Source organism: Chelonia mydas, chromosome 8 (genome assembly GCF_015237465.2).
Source record: "Chelonia mydas isolate rCheMyd1 chromosome 8, rCheMyd1.pri.v2, whole genome shotgun sequence".
NCBI lineage: Eukaryota > Metazoa > Chordata > Testudines > Cheloniidae > Chelonia > Chelonia mydas.
Window position 1 is genome coordinate 25517239 of NC_057854.1, and position 12280 is coordinate 25529518.

Consider the following 12280-nt stretch of genomic DNA (forward strand, 5'->3'; position numbering starts at 1 on the left):
GTTGAAGGATTTATTTGCTATTTTGTTCCCTCCTTTCTTCCCCCCTTGCAATCTGCAATAGAGATCACATATTCCATTCTGGATTTGAACTCAAACTTAAAAGTTGTATTTTATATAATATTGCGCACACACAACACCAAGTTAGAAGAATATTATGAAGGTTGCAAAGTCAAACACTGGAAGTTAGGAAAGTCAGAATTAAGGTTGCCTGTGCAACCTCAAGTCAGCACCCTTGTATGCATGCATTATGATAGTCTTCAATAACATAATCACCTACTATTGTTTTCAAAGGACCCTGGCCTCCAGTCACACCCCCTCCACTCACATTCCCTATCTCCTAGCCCCAATCACCTTTTTAGGTCTCCTCTTCCAATCTCAATATTCCCCTGGCTCCTTGTCCCACTCTTTCCCCAGTGCCAGTTGTGTCCCCATGCCTCTCCCTGACTCCTTGTCAGATCTGTCTCCCCTCACCTCTTTCCTGCACCCCACCTAGTGTCAGTTCCCATCTCCTTGCTCAGCCTGTCCAGTCTCGTTCCCCAGCTTCTCATCTAATCTCTGGTCTCTCCTCCCGACCTACTTGCTCTATTTCCCTCACCAGTTCCCTTCCCAGCTGTCAGCCACAGTCTCCTGCCCAGCCAGTCACACTCCCCCTGATTCCCAGCTCCAATCTCTGCACAGCCAATTCAATACATGACATGGGGAAAGGGGTAAACAGTGAGATGGCAAAATTTGTAGATGATATAAAATTACTCAAGTTAGTAAACAAAGGAGACTGTGAAGAGCTACGAAAGGATCTCTCCAAATGCGGTGACAGGGCAACAAAATGGCAGTTGAAATTCAATGTTGAGAAGTACAAAGTAATGCACACTGGAAAACATAATCTCAACGACACATACAAAACAATGGAATCTAAATTAATGGTTACCGCTCAAGAAAGAGATCTTGGAGTCATTGTGGATAGTTCTCTGAAAACATCCACTTAAAGTGCAGTAGCAGCAGCAGGAGTGCTGGAACTAGATGGGCTGGGGGTCCAGTAGAACCCTCTGGCCTGAAGTGGTTTCCATCATATACAGGGCTTACAGTTTTGTTCATGGCTCTCAGCAGCCCCACTATAAAAATTGTTCCAACTCCAGGGAGCGGCAGTCAAAAAAGCTAACAATGTTAGGATCCATTAGGCGAGGGATAGATAAGACAATAAATATTATAATGCCATGGTATAAATCCATGGTATGCCCATACCTCGAATACTGCATGCAGTTCTGGTCACCCTATCTCAAAAAAGCTATATTAGAATTGGAAAAGGTACCGAGAAGGGCAACAAAAATGATTAGGGGTATGGAACAGCTTCCATATGAGGAGAGATTAAAAAGAGTGGGACTTTTCAAGCTTGGAAAAGAGATGACTAAGGGGGGATATGACAGAGGTCTATAAAATCATGCCTGGTATGGAGAAAGTGAATAAGGAAGTGTTATTTACTCCTCATAACACAAGAACCAGGGGTCACCCAATGAAATTAATAGGCAGCAGGTTCGAAACAAACAGAAAAGTTCATAGAGAATAGGTCATTCAATGGCTATTAGCCAAGATGGTCAGGGATGCAACTCCATGCTCTGGATGTACATTGCCTCTGACTGCTAGAAGCTGAAAGTGGCCGTTGGGATGAATCACTCGATGATTGCCTGTTCTGTTTATTCCCTCTGAAGCACATAGCACTGGCTAGATGTACCATTGGTCTGACCCAGTATGGCCGTTCTTATGTTTGTTTTCCTAATCTCCACACTCCTCCACCTCCCAGTCCCAGTTTGCCTACCATCTTCCCAGCAGCTCTAGACCCAGTCTCCCCCAAAAAGCAATTATTGTTACCAGAAACCAAAATGTCCTTCTGTTGAAAATTTTCATATGAAATGAAACATTTTCCACAAAAATGGTCATTGAGAAATAAAAGGCTATTTTGTGTTGAAAAATGGTTTTGATAGAAAATCTTTGACTAGCTCTGTTTATATCCCAGCAAGCACAGGGAATCCATGCTAACCCAGAATACAAAAGTTGAGAAATACAGATGGAATTACAATATGTAGCACTGCTCTGTTACTGTGCTTAGATTGGAGCAGATTTTTTAAAAAGCAATAGGGGTTATAAATTCCAATTTTAGGTGACAAGTAGGCTGGGTAATTAAGATCCTATTTTCCTAGCCCTGTGGGGTAACTTGGAAGTGTGGATAGTACAATGCCTGCACATTTCTAGCTCCTTTGCTTGGCTTGAATGTTGCACTCAGCCTTTATTATGTGTAAGGAAATGAGCCTCATTTGAATTTATGACAAGTCCTTTCTTCATAATAGTTGGTAGCAAAGCATAATTTTTACCTTCTCTGCATAAAATGTTATGCATATTGCGACAACCTCAATTTTACTTTCTCCCCCCTTAAGGAGTGAAACAACCACTGTTCTTTGTTTAGAGAAAATCCAGGAATAATTTATTTTTAAGGTGACATTTTTTAGTAGTGCTTGGGTGACTCAAACCCAGGGGAAGACCATGCTATTCATTGCCAAACAATTGGCATTTTTCAAACTGCTGTATAGCTCTCCCCTTGCTTTCTTCTATGTTATTTGTAGTCTTAGATATTATTTGTATAGCAGTAGCACCCAAAAGCCCCAGTCAGATTTGAGCCTACATTGTATTAGACGTTGTACAGACATCACACACAATACCACAACCCTGCCCCAGGAGTTTACAATCTAAGGTGCTGATCATGCAAGCTGCTCTGCTGTGTCCACATGCTGCATCTTGCAGGATCAGGACCTAAGGAATAAAGAATGTTATCTCTGCTTCCATTGTTCTCCTTCCTTTTTTGCTTCTTACAGTCTCAGCTCTCTGTCCCATTCTCTTTACTGTATTCTATTCCGTTCTCCCAATAGCCCCTACTCCTTTATTACTCTCTTTCCCCTTCCCGCAGTTATCTTCATTTTCTTGCTCAGTTTTGTTCCTCTCATTCCTTGCAAATGAACTTCATCTCTTCTATGCACCCTGAGATCCAACACTCCCTCTTATACCCCAATATAATGGATTCCTTTTTGGTATCTCTGGCTGCTCTAACTTGTGCTAGGGACAGTTTGGCCCCAGCAATCTGCAGGATTGGGGGAGGCAGAAAGATGGATTAACTCTACCTTTGCCTCCATCCACAACCCTCAAAAGAGCTTAATGCAGTTGGTTTGAGCCGTGGTTCTAGATTGCAGGAAATACATTTGTTTAATAACAGCAATGCTCTTTGTAGCATGTAACTGTTATTCTCTCAAGTGTTGGATGGTACAGTGCACAGACTCCCTTTACCCATCCATGTTCTCCCTATTGTTCTAGCAGAAACTTGAAACCAAGTGGGTTTGATTTAGCTGGTAGCACTTTACCCTTTGGCAATTTAGTTATATTATCACTCAGTCTAAAGCAGTATTCAATGACAATAGTGGCTTTTTGCTCTCTTAGGAACATGTGTTTTGCTATGCTATGAGACCAGTGGTCCATTTCGTTTAGTATCCTATCCTTACATAAAACCAAAATGATAAAGTCAAAATGAAACATTTTGATAATTTTCTTTTGAAAAATTTGACGAAAGCAGTATGTTCCCATGAAATGTTTTGATTTTGTGGAATCGGCATTTGCTGATGGAAAACTGTGCTATTGGAAGATACTCTACTGGTAAGCTCCTGGCTCCAATGCTATCTAGTGGCAATAAGTTCCACAGGTTAATTCTGCATAGTAACATTCTCATACTGAAATCTGTATTTTTAAAGTGTTTTAGCAAAGGTGGGAACATCCAGTTTCCAGTGGTTTACCAAACTCTGAAACAGTCTTCTTTGGATGTTTAATCATTTTTTGCTTCTTGTAAGGTCTTTTTCTCTCTTTTCACAGCATTGCAGCATCATCCTAGAAGGCAAGAGAACGGTTAATACATTTAGTTGATAGGTACTGCAGGGAATGTAATAGTCTGAGTTTTACAGCATTATTTGCCCATAAAGCATGCTGTACAACTACTAACAAGACGGCCATTCATTTTTTCAATAAATCCTGCACAGAAGTATTAGGGTCTGCGAACTGACAATTGATTTACTGCCTGGAAAATTATTCTTTATTGATTTATATAACATTGAGGCGACTGCAAATGCTAAAGTTAGTGACACTCTTATTTAGTCAGGCAATTACAAGTAGGAGAATTGGTTTAGTACCTCTAGGTGACAACTACATATTATTCAATTATGAATTTCAGTAATCCATGAATTATAATACATAAAAGTGAGTGAGATCAGGTTAATTATTTTTTTTGTAATATGAACACTGTCCTTTGTGCAAGCAAGTGGTTTAAATGTCAGCCTAGAGTTGTATTTTTAATGTAGCACAATGAACCAGGCATGGTTTTAATGAAGATTCTTGGATTCTTTATTTCACTCAATTTGTTATACTGTATATGTATTAACAAATTGGGTAGGATAAAGAATCCAAGGATCATAGTACGCACACACACACTATAATATGTGTATATAAAATGTGTGTTATCACATTTTCAAATGTGACTACTGATTTGGTACCTCTGTTTTTGAGCTCCCAGTATTAGATACCTTAACGAGACCTGATTTGCAAAGGGAGGAGCCCAGAAAGTGAGACTTCCACAATCACTAGAGAGAGAGAAACTCAATTTAAAGAAATACAATCTTGTTTTAGGGAAGAAGAAAGAAAAGTTATTCCTACCAGTGTGACTCACTTGACCAGGATGTTTATTAGGCGTATCTTGCAGACGTGTAAATGAGCAATTGCTTTGTTCTGACACAAGGGAGTACTTTTTCTAAGAGGAGTAATATCCACTTTTACAGATGAGGGAGTGGAGGTTAACCGAGCTGCCCAAGGTCATACAGCATGTCTGTGGCAAGCAGGAATTGAACCCAGGTGTTCCTAATACCACTTGAATCCATGTGGTCTGCCACAGATACCAAATAAAATTCTCTCTCAGGGGTGAGATGAGGAAAGAGCTCAGGAGGGATAGTGGACAGGTTATAGCACTTAAATACACATGAGTAATCAGTCTTGCTGATTGTACAATATAGCGTTAGTATCTACAATTATCCCTTGCTGTTAAGTGTACTCCCATCCTGAGCCCTCTCCTTTTTAGCTCTACTCATTAATTGACATTGAGGGAGTGAACAACAGCTTCTACAAGTCTACCTGTTCCCCCTCTCCCTCCCCCCACATCTGTCCTGAATCTCAGCAGATCTTTAGAAAGGACTTGAATGTGAGGAGAAAAGAGGAGAGAGGCAGCAAATAAGAGATTTTAAGGTTGTGAGCCTCGGTCATGGGAATGATGGTCAGTGGTGATAAAGGGTGAAATCCTGGTGTCCCATTGAAGTCAACAGTGAAACCCCCACTGGCTTCAGTGAAAGCAAGATTTCACCCAGATAGTTCAGGAAGGAAGCTTAGGAGTTTGTTTTTTACCACATTGATTTTAAGGTTGCAGATACCAAGAAGTACCAGAGTATTCTGAGTCAGATTCCCTCTGCACTGAAATCACTTGAAATTTAAAATGTGATGTAAGTTGCACATTGGGCATAAGTGAAAACAGGGGTAAGTTTTGTAGCCGGAAAAGTAGTTCAATTTGAACCAGTTTGGCTCTGAATGGATGAGCAAAACGAGAGTTAAATGAGTTTCTGGGGACTTCCAGGGGCTTAGTCCTTCTTACACGAGGTCTGAAATGCATTTGAAATAATTTTAACTAGGAACTTGCTTGAACAGGGAATTGCATTTTACTGCACAGCTCATGAAACTGTATTACATATTGCACTGTACAGTGATGAACCTGCCCCAGGAGTCTTCAACCTGCTTCATTATACTGAGTTGTTCTCCTTAAGCTGTAGATGGTGCCACTTTACCTTTAGCAGGGAGAGTAGGACACACCACCGATTCCAAGGCTGTTTCCAGTAGCTTTGTATGGTTGCCATTGAGCCTCTGACCCACAAAGAAGGAATCCCGAGACACAAGCCGGGTCTCTTCTACATGCTGCTGTTATGAAAGATTCCAAGATAGCAGTAGTTGCAGGGGTCAGGTCTCTTGCGTGCGTACAGTTTGGCTGCTGTGCTATTGGCTGGGCTATAAAAAGCGTTCCCTTGTGTTTGACAGTTCAGAATAATAGCTGATTCTCAAAATCTCAATGAATAAAAAAAGCTACCCACACTTCCTTTTTGCAACACAATACACCATTGTGTTCAATGCGTTTTTCATTCCATTACTTTTTTCAAAGAACAGAGATATTGGGTTTTTAAAAACAGAAAATGAGGGGGGAGAGGGTGGTTGTTGTTCTAGACAAGCAATTTAATGAAAATGCTACTGAAATGCTTTTTGCTCTATGAAAACTAGTAAATCAATTACAAAAGCAATTTCCTTACCCAGTGTGATTTTATTGTGTTTGACCAGGGCATTTGATAAGTATTAGTTCTTGCTGAGAGCAAAGAGTACATTTTATTTCAAGCTTTGCTTTCATGTGTTTGGAAAAGGGAAGCATCAGTTGGGGAGTTGGACACTCATGCTTTTAAGATCATTTTCAGTAGGACATGGGTGTCTCAGTGCAATAGTCACTGGATTGACTGTTTCATATTTATAGTAAATAAAGTAAGAGAGGGAAGCTTTCTGGTTGTAATGGGGTGCATAGGCTCTGGGAATCTGCTGCAAAATTTCACATGATGTTTTTGATCTGTTTTGCTTGTTTTTCATGTTTTGTTATGTTTTGAAATGTTGAGGATTCCAAAACATTCTGCAGATCAGTTTGGGAAAATCTACCTCTTACCTCAAAACAATGTGTGGTACGTTCACATCTTCTCAAGGAAATGTAATGGCATCCATCTTTTAGCTTAGGAATTGATTAAAACAACACAGAGGGACACGTACACATTTATAATAGTATTTATAACTGTATGCAGATATGTGCCAGGTCATGCAAGGACAGAAATGGCCTGAGAAACAGACTTTCTGGTTCCCTGCAGTTGTGTAATAGAAGCAAGGTGTAGAACATCTCCCTATTAATCTAGTATTGGGGGAACCTGAGAAGTTTGGATGTTTGGATGTTCCAGAGCCCCACCAGGCTGTAACTGCAGTCACTCGTCAGCGAACACTGATCGCTGCCATGTGTCAGGGATATATCCTTTTGTAGCCCTACCCATGTCATGTGACTGGGACCTGGCAATAAAGATCATCAGCGCTTCTGTGTGTCACACCATTACTACATAGGCCATGTACCTTTTAGTCCCCTACAATCCCCTTCCACCCATAAACACCCTGCAACAGGCCCTCTTTCAGTGACCTTCATAACTCCTATACCAGCGGTTCTCAAACTGTGGGTCGTGACCTCATTTTAATGGGGTTGCCAGGGCTGGCTTTAGACTTGCTGGGACCTGGGGCTTCAGCTTTAGGCTCCCCCACTGCTCCATCTAGAGTGGTGGGGCTTGTGCTTTGGCCCTCCTTCCCGGGGTGGCAGGGCTTATGCAGGCTCAGGCTTCGGTCCCCCATCCTGGGGTCGTGTACTAATTTTTGTTGTCAGAAGGGGGCCACAGTGCAACAAAGTTTGAGAACAGCTGCCCTACACTGATGTTCCTTGCAAGGAAGGACCCGTGGAGGGCCTTCCCCATCTCTGGATCTTTGATGGATGCATGGCTATCACCTTGTAAGCCTTCAGAATCCGCCAGGCAGAGCCACTGCTCTGATTTTCCATTCCAGATTGCAGTTTGGTAGAGAGTAATAAATAGCTCCCTGCTAGTGCCACCAACTGTCTTTTCTAGGTAGCTCACAGACAAACATGAAAAATACAACAGCTCCCCCTGAGACAGCCAGTCAAAATTAGCAGAAGGGTAACTGGGAGCAATCAGAAAACTAGGAGTAATATCATGTGACTTGTGTGACCAATCACAGCTGAACAAACCAGCTCAAAGTTCTAAAATGCAATGAGAAAATTAGCTGCAAAAATTTCAAAGTCATCCTAATACTGAAAACATCTTCACACAATGTTTTGGGTGAAACCTTGGCTCTGCTGAAGTCAAAAGCAAAACTCCACTTGACTTCAGAGGCCCAGGATTTCACACTTTGTCTTGAGAACCTTTTTATGAGCATCTGATGCGTGATTTGGGGCTAAGTCAGCAGGTGCTGACAGCAAATGGAGCTCTTCTTATGCTACTGACATTAAACCTTGTCTGGGGCCTGATAGGAAGTATAGGCCTTGTCTACATTAGGATTTGTACCCACTGGAGTAGCTGCACGAATGTTACAACATCGATAGATGTGCTGCATTGGTACAAGTCATTATTTACATCAATGCATCTACATGAATGAGTAAAATCCTCAGTGTACACAAGTGCTTAGGAATCCATAGATTGTTTACCCATTAATTTAATTGTGTGCCCAGGTTGTGAACTTCATCTATAAAAATGAACATCCTGTCCTACTAGTACATCTTCTCACTCTGTTTTTCACTGAAAATGGGAATCACTGACATATGAACACAACAATAGAAATAAGAAAATGAGTATAAAATAGACAATTATGGTTAAATTCTAAATAGAAGTAGCTTTCTGATTCAAAATACTTGTTCTTACTCAATATGTCATATGTGACACCAAGAACATAAAGTGATAATGCCTTTTGCATTGTTAGCAAAACCACAATTTATAAAGTTATTAATGACTGAAAACTTTACCAATGCCATCACAACACCTAGGTGATGAAGATGTAGTCCAGTCTGAAACAGGGCTATATTAACGTGCACTAGGTACCTCTTAGAACACACCAGCAGGGTGTAAATGGGCAATTGAATCACAACACATTAGAGGACTCTAGAAATCAATCCCCCACCCCAGTTCGCACTGTGGTGCCATGTAGACAACCCCCTAGATGTGTACACAGCAACAGAGACTCTCTCACCATTTTTCTACCATTTTTCCAACATTTGCAAATAGCATGTATATAGTATTTTGGTTCCATTTATTCCTGGGAGCTACAGTTTTCACAGTATAAAGCATGGCAGATAGAATCATTTCTGGCAATTCAGCCCTAAAATTTAATTTGCTTCCATAAAAACGTAATAAAATCACATCACAATAAGTGCAACTCCTTGGCCAAAAAAGATTAATTGATCTTAATTTGTAAAATGATATTTTCTTTCTTGCTGAGGTTAAAGTGAGAGAGAGAAAGGCAGGGTGTTGTGTGATTAGAGCCATACCCTGGGACTCAGGGGATCGAGGTTTGATTCCCTGCTCTGCCACAGACTCCCTGTGTGACCAGGGGTAAATCATGAAGGGCCAGATTTCAATGGGAATTTCTGTACCTAGGTGCTTTGGAAATCCCATTAGCTGCTTATCTGCATTTTAAGGTGCCTAAAAACCTGGCCTTTAGTCTCATTTTGCCTCAGTTCCCCATCTGTAAAATGGGTTAACACTAACCTTCCTCACAGGGAAAATACATTCAAGACTGAGGCTTTCAAGTACTATGTTAATGGGGGCCCTATAAGTACCTGAGACAGAGAAGCACTCTTCTTACTAGGATAATCCTCTCAGCCACTTCTTTTGCTGAATCCAATAGGCTGGATCCACCCATAGTGTTAATGGTTAATTTTACTAGTCTGTGGATTTACAAAGCAATATGTGGTTGAGTTTTTTCTCTGAACTAAAAGAAGGCAAAAAATGGATATGTCTAGTGATAGCTGGCACTGAATTTCTATATTTATAGAAAAGTATCATCCTTTGGGGACTCGACTTGGTTCACCTCTAGATGCTACTTCAATATAAAAATTAAATAATTATATTTATTAATCAGGTGTGCTTCTGCTCCCGTATCCAATAGGTTCTAGTGCATGTGGAGAGCAGAATTTGTGGGACAGCTTCTTGTCCTCTTACACATGTGGGCAGGGATCGGGAGTGGGTGGAGCAAACCCCTTCCTCTCAAGCTAACCAGTGGAGCTGAGCCAGCATGGAGCAGAGCGCCAGTAGCAAATTATCTCTCGACTGGAGCAACAGTCTCTGAGTCACAGTTCTCTCCATGGTCTGTCTGTCTTCCTTGGGCAGCAGAGCTCCACATTACCCCTTATTTAGGGCAGGTTGCAAATTCCCAGTATAGCTCATACACGGTGAATCTTTGAATTTTAATAAGACTATTGTTCTACACATTTAAAATTTATTCCATCACCCCTTTGATGAATCTGGTCCTCCCATGTCATGCTCCCCCTGTACTGTGACCACTCCCTCAAAGGAGGCCTTCCACCAAGAGCTTCCCCAGTCATCCCAATGAGAGACTGATATGAAATAAGGCCAGTGAATATAATTCAGTAATCTTGAATGTGCTGCCCATGGACCTCAGTGACCCACAAATTACAGATAATAACACAATAACAAGAGAGATGGCTTTTATCATGAGTCATCACTTCAGCAGAACTCATTTCATTTAGAGCATCTTTGCAGTTAGGTATATTAATAAGATTAATATGTGGTGATTAGAATAATAATAAAATGTTATCTATCTGGTGATTGTTTGACACTACTTTCTGGAAGCCCTTTCTTGGGGTACTGTGTAAATGTAACACTCAATCACACGTGGATCATAATATAAGTAGTTTCTGGCAGTCAACAGTATTGTTTTTAGTCATTAGGGTAGTCTCTGAGATGCATTTGTACTAGCCAAAAAAATCAAGAAATCCCTTTTTTTTTTTTTTCAAATTCCAGATTAAGGCATTTTGATCTCATTAACATGAATCACTTTCTTTAAACCTAAGTAGACACTACATATGTAATTACAAAAGCTCCTTTTTATAGCAATTAAAATTATTTTTTCCTGTGACCTACTGTACAATTAAGATAACCTTAATAAATTTATTAGGATATTAGAACACTAATTACATTACAAACATATCCACTTATTTTTGAAATGTTTATGCTTTAATTGACTCATTTAAACTAATTTTAATGTCCCTGTATAAGTCATCATTAATTGAATTTATTTACACATGCAAATAATAATACGGTGCTCCATTGTACCAGCTCAGATAGAAAAAGCAGTTAAAGTACCAGTTAAATGAACTGAATTTGACATATTTCTACACTCACATGACATTACAGTCAGAACTCTGTGTGTGTGTGTGTGAGAGAGAGCGAGAGCGCTCTAGTGACATGTCTTCATCTGAAGAAATATCACCTTTTAAGGCTGGCATCTCAATTAATTTTCAAAAGTGCTTCATGGATTCAACATTAAAACTTGTTGTGTATGGAATGAGATTCCACCACAGAATGAAAATGTTAGAGCTGAATATGGGAAGTCCAGCAATTTCTAGTATTTTAACAGAGTCACGCCAGATTGTTCATATTCCCAACTGAATGAATTACTGGAGAGACACCACTGTACAGAGCAGTCTGTAAAAATAATATTGAAAAATATAAAGGGGAAAAATTAGGAGATCATGATGCACATTGGAAACTTCTAGGGGGCCTTACCCAAAGCCCGTTGCTGTCAATAGTATTCTACTCACTTCAAAGAGCATTGGATCAGATGCAGAGTAAATTTTTCAAAGCTTGAGTAAAAGAGCTTTGCTATACTAAATATATCCTGATGCACAGTGAGGCTGATAGAAGAAATCCTCAGCTTCATCATATGCTTCATGGCAGTGGTACACCTGTAGGTGGTCCATGGATAGGCACAGCTGGTGCTGGATCACTCAATGAAATTAACAGGCAGCAGGTTTAAAACAAACAAAAGGAAGTACTTCTTCACACAATGCACAGTCAACCGGTGGAACCCATTGCCAGGGAATGTTGTGAAGGCCAAAACTAGAACAGGATTAAAAAAAGAACTAGATAAGTTCATGGAGGATAGATCCACCATTGGCTGTTAGCCAGGATTGTCAGGGATGCAACTCCATGCTGAGTGTCCCTAGCCTCTGTTTGTTAGAAGCTGGGAGTGAACGATAGGGAATGGATTGTTTGATGATTATCTGTTCTGTTGTTTCCCTCTGAAGCACATGCCATTGGCCACTGTTGAAAGACAGGATACTGGGCTAGATGGAGCATTGGTCGACCCTGTATGGCCGTTCTTATGTGTGGGATGGGAAGGAGTAGAAGACATGTATTGTTTCTGTGCACTTTGCAGTTTTGGCCCTAATGGATTCACACGGTCTGTAAACCCACTTCCCTTTGTAACTAGCAAAGGGCTATCACAGAGGTGATCCATGATGTCACCCTTCTGCCCGGGGAAATTATCCGTTTCACTGTGTTTG